We start from the raw sequence: 6,000 nt of genomic DNA, 5'->3' as shown, positions 1-6,000 counted from the left end.
GGAAATGTAGGCAGTAACTGCCGATATTGGTTTACACCGAAGCCACATAATGCTGGTGTTGTAAATAGCTCGTTGTAAGCTTCCCCCCAGTCTAGTTTCAGTCAAAAACAACGGAATCAAGCACTTGCGCAAACTTTATTTTGACAAAACACAATTACAGTTCAACTACTATACCTAACCACCGTGGGTTCGATCCTCATATCTGCCTGATCAAGCCCCGCTCTTGATCCCGACTTAACCTCGCTCAAACAGAGACACTCCAAAAGGTCACGCAGTCCTAAGCGTTCTCCCAGAAGATCGACACAGGACCTCGGTGGGAGCGGTCTTTCATAGGTCCCCGAACCTCGAGGGGCCGAGCCACACTGGGGTGGTCTCTATACAGTCCAATAACAGATATCGATTAACACAGTATATGACAGACATTTCCTCAACCCAATAATAGTGGCTAATACATTGTATTCAAACAGTGTTTCTCAAAGGAAACGAACATCGCAACATGTGCCCTGATATGCAAGAAAACCAGACAAGGCTCAATACTTAATCCAATCAACATCCAGCGAAGTAAAGCTTTGCAATATTATTTATAATGTGTATGTCTGGTTTGCATTCATCCAATCCATTCCATGCAATTTGCACCTAATTATCAGGATCTGCAGGTGTTCCAATTCTCTTCCTGCAGCTCTGATCTAGGCTCTAGGCAAACTGGCACCATTCTGCAGCTTGTCCTATTTCTGCAGAAGGCACATTTAAATTGAACAAATGGCCTAGCAGCCCAGAAGCCTTTACTCAATTTTAGTGTCCTGGCCTCTCCAATTTGGGCAGAATTAACAACGTAACTCAGCAGGTCTGACAGCATCTATGAAGAAAAGGAACAGGTGATGTTTTGGGTTGAGACCCTTCATCAGACTCATGATCTTTTTTTCTAAAGAGGGCAGAAGTTCAGCTGAGGGAGCCAAAAAGGAGGGAGACCAGTGGAGACGAGAGAAGATGGTGAGGACACTGGATGGTGAGGACACTTTCTCAAAGAGAAATGCACAGAGGCAGAGACGACAGAAGAAAAGCTTGTAGGATTTATTTTTTTACATGATTGATTTGGTGTGTTGTTCTTCACCAGAATACCCTGCTTCATTATCAACTCGCTCTAAGCATCTACTTGATCCACTGTCCAGTCCATCATCGGCTCCGACCTCCGCACCATCGAAGGGATCTATCGCAGTCGCTACCTCAAAAAGCCTGCCAACATCATCAAAGACCCACACCAGCCTGGCCACACACTCACCTCTCCGTTGTCATCGGGAAGAAGCAGCTTCTTCCTCACAGCCATCAGGCTATTATACACGCCATCAAACAAACTCTGAACAATAACAGCCTATTGCACTTTATCTGTTTATTTATTGTGTATATATATATATATACATATATATATATGGTCTACAGTATACAGACACACGGAACTTTCATCTCCTGTCCTGTATTATGTTTACATATTCCGTTGTGCTGCAGCAAGCAAGAATTCCATTGTCCTATCTGGGACACATGACAATAAAACTCTCTTGACTTGACGAGTTGAATGGAATTGGTGTGCCCCTCTGTGATAAAGTGGAAGGGTGAAGATTCTGGCTGGATGAAAATTAAAGCTCTTGTACATTATTGCCTGCAAGGGCTGAGCTGCTAGTTTAGTTTAGAGATACACCATGGAAACAGGCCATTTGGCACACCGAGTCCATGCTAACCATTGAACACCCATACACTGGTTCTATGTTATTTTCACATCCTACAAATTAGGAGTAATTTACAGTATTGCCTTTGTGTCTTTAGAATGTGGGAGGAAACCAGAACACCTTCAGAAAACACACGTGGTCACAGGGAGAATGTACATACTCCGCACAGACAACACCCGTAGTCAGGATTGAACCCAGGTCTCTGGCGTTGTGAGGCACCAGCTCTACCGCTGCACCACTAATTGATTCCCCCTCCAAACACTCCATCTTTGCAAGTAACAATAAAAATCTATGTGCATTTCAAGCCTCTATTGCATTTATTTATTAAACCTCTCTGATGGTATTTTTAGTCACTGATAATGTTGTTAGCACCAAACAGGCTGTGGACTTATCTCTTCTGCTTCATCTGAGCAGCAATAGTGATTTTCCACTCTGTTGGATGCAAATTTCAAACCATTTACATAAACATGGGCCAGCCAACATATCAAAGATAAAGTGAGTGAACAATCATTGGAATACAATGTTAATCAAATTGAAAAGAAAGAGTATTTGTCTAATGCAGTAAGGTGGTCTGGAACCTAATTAAAGTATGAGTGCATTTCATCCCCGGTTGGAACTTTCATTAACAATAGAATAATGGACAATTCTAAATGTGACACAGTGCTATAAAGCAATCAAAGAACCAAGGCAACATTGTTGGCTGTAATAGCAAATTTCAAATGATTATGAAGTCGTCTGATCCTGCAGACTCTTTTGTGGCTTTATGGTGGACAAAGACATTTTTTGTGTTTTGACGATTGGCTTTATCTCTGCTGCTGATTGTTCTTGCAGTTTGGTTTCTGTTCGGAGTGCCTCAGTATAACATGACACTAATTCTGTCAGTTATCAGAGAAATCTTTCTTCTTCTAACTGCAGTAATTTCTTGCAGGAACACAATTATATTACTGAAATCTTTGCAGAAGTGTAGAAACAAAAGACATTGTGTTCTTGTATATTTAACACTATGACCCAGAAACCATGATATGTGGCTCCATTTGTCACATGCCATATGGCTGTTGTGATGAGTATCCAGTGACTCAATAGTGGCACTTACGCTTCAGAGTCAGAAAAGGATGGGCTCTATTTGCATTCCATGCTTTGTGATAGATAAATATTTGAATGAGGAATTGAGGGTTATAGGGGAGTGGACACCTGCACAGGTCAGTGGGGCAGCTTTGAAGGGCCAGGCTGCCTGCTGATCTCGTGTTCTTGTACAATACTGAGCGAGTGCCAGTGTTGCAGTGTTAATTTTTTAGGTGCTGGAGCTGTCAAACAGGGGTGTCATTTCAGGTTTTGCTGGTTTTGCTTGAGGGGGAAAGGGGAAGGGGGGGGGCAAGCTAGTCTCCCAAGAGGGTCAAACAAGATTATAGCCTATCACTACATCCCAGTGTATAACTAGTACAATAAAACATAATATAAACAATTTAATAATGTGACAAAATATTGCATGGTTGCACTCACTAATTATCATGAAATATAATTATCAAACAAGTAAAGAAAAAGCTGGTAATCATGTATTGTTATAGAGGTGGCGGCCCGGCACCAACTCGCCCTGACTCTCCCGCAGCTCTGGGCCTTCACACACACACTCACACACACCCACTCGCTCGCTCACCCACCCGCTCGCCCACACTCTCACGCCTGCAATGGACCACAACTCTACTTCATTCAACGCCAGATCCACACCCTCAACAACCACTTCCTCGCCTATCTGGACTCTACCAAGGATCACAAGATTGCCCTCCACCGGTCCCTCCACCGACATTCCTCGACTTGACCGACCGCCTGCTGGACCGCGGTGTCACCTGCCCAACCATCACGAAACCGAGATTGCCACCATGATGAGCAGCAACAACGTCCACCGCCTTCCCAGCCAAACCCAGGCCTGAACCACCGTAACTGCCGACAATCACCGCCAATCTGGGGCCACCGCGCTGTTGTCACCGGCTCTCACCACCTCCCCGGGGCCACCGATGCTGCTGCCGCTGCCCCGTATCTCTACTCCAGCCTCCCACATCGACTCCGCCTCTCACCTCTCCACCAGCCACCAGTGGGCCAGAGCCATTACCTCACCAGAGTTCCAGGCTCAGCACCAGGCCCACCTCCACGATGCAAACAGCACGTGGTCTGACTCCACTAGGTCCTACTGCTACCCCACCACACCTCCTACAGGGAACCTCAGTAGTGATGGGTCTTCCCCATCCCACTCTTTCAACCAGGTTACCCCGCTAAAGTTCCCATGTTATTTTACAGAGGTGCCGAGCGGCGCTCCAGTGAGCTCCAGCAGCACTGCACGCCTGGCGAGTGCTGCATTGTCAGAGGCACAGAATCAAGGCCCCTTCCATTAGACTTTAGTGACACAGCACGGATACATGCCCTTCGGCCCACCAAGTCTGTGTGTTCTATTTAGTTTCCAAAGTTAAAATAATGGCCGCCTTTTAAAAATAAAACAGCATCCCGAGGTTGTGTAAAGCATTGAGTAAGTGGAGCTCCTCTGCACTGAAAACCATTTTGTTTGGATTCTATAATAAACATTTAGTGCTTTCTTGAAATGAGTGGTTGTCCCATTCCCTGGGTCGAAAGGGAAACTTCCCTATAATCTTTTCCAATCTTTTGGATTGTGACAGACTGCAAACGTCATGTATGCTCCAGCAAGTTTAGAGATACAGCGTGGAAACGGGCCCTTTGGCCCATCGGGTCCGCACTGACTAGCGATCCCCGCACATTAAAGGGCCTGTCCCACTTGGCTGTCATTTAGACGACAGGCCGGTAGCACAGCCGTCTGGAGCGCTTTACATCATTTTAAGATAGACACAAAATGCTGGAGTAACTCAGCGGGACAGGCAGCATCTCTGGAGAGAAGGAATGGCTGATGTTTCGGGTCGACCCAAAACGTCACCCATTGCTTCTCTCCAGAGATGCTGCCGGTCCTGCTGAGTTACTCCAGCATTTTGTGTATATCTCCAATCGTCTTGGCCCCGCTCTGGGAGTAGGAGTGGGGGCGGATCCGCAACGGCCGTGAGCCCCAGGCCGAGCTCGGCGATCGTTTGCCTGCTTCTGCTGCTGTTGGAGGTGAGACGTTGCACCGCTCCAGGGTCTTGGGCCTGTCCCACTTTGGCCGTCAGTTACGCGACTGACCGGTGACACGCGAAGATTTCGTGCAGGTCGAAGACCACACTCCTCCACACCACGCGCCCGTCCTGCCCACGTGTTAGCAGGTCGTGTAAATGGCGTGCGAATGACGGCCAAGTGGGACAGGCCCTTAACACTATCCTACACCCACTAGGGGCAAGTTTTTCATTTACCAAGTCAATTAACCTACAAACCGAATATCTCAGAGAAAGCCCACGCAGGTCACGGGAGAATGTACAAACTCCGTATAGGCAGCACCCGTAGTTGGGATTGAACCCGGGTCTCTGACACTGCATTTCCTGCAAGGGAGCAACTCTACTGCTGTGCCACCTATTGTTCTTTCAGGAGAACAAGTTTCATTATGTTGAAATGACTGTTGGAACGTTTGTGGAATGTGAGAACAGTGGTCTGGATATTGTGTCAAATGTGATAAAATGACACTGCTGTCAAAAGAAGTGCACTTGGTCTTGTCCATAAAAGATGATTTCTTCAACCTTTATTTGAGTGGTGCAAAAATAATAACACAATTCCATGAGTGTGTAGTTATCTGTGTGCCTTAAAGCAATGCAGTATTTCCAAATAAGAACTATCACCAGAAGTCGCATGAGGATTTATGTTGATCAAAGCTGGGAGTGGTACAAAGGACATGGAGCAGCCACTCTATTTATCTGAGGCACAATTTATCGGGATATTGTTGTGGTGGCCTCCAGGTGCCAGGATCGATGAGGTCATTTCCCTACAACAAAGACAGTCGATGCCCTCCGATGCAAAATGTGATAACTTTGAGAATCTTTTAGTTTACAGGAGACTAAAATAGTTGCTGGATTTCCGATGTTAAAATAATGGGCACATTTTTAAAATAATTTGGAGTCAAGCTTCTTCCTTTGATAAGATCAAAGATTCAGAAAATGTAACAGGATATTGAAAAATGTGTTCTAATTTGTCAATCAGTTAAGCAAATCCGATTCATCTAATTCCAACCCCAAATTTGCCAAGTTAAATTGAAATAGGTCATTATTTCATGAAACGTTGACACCTGTATTCGTTTTATTTTTAGACATCCTGCAACATTTAATTGAAATCAAAGAGTTAAAATAACCTGGTCTGA

This window comes from Leucoraja erinacea, chromosome 2, assembly GCF_028641065.1.
Source record: "Leucoraja erinacea ecotype New England chromosome 2, Leri_hhj_1, whole genome shotgun sequence".
NCBI classification, from domain to species: Eukaryota; Metazoa; Chordata; class Chondrichthyes; order Rajiformes; family Rajidae; genus Leucoraja; species Leucoraja erinaceus.
This window is presented reverse-complemented; position numbering follows the sequence as displayed.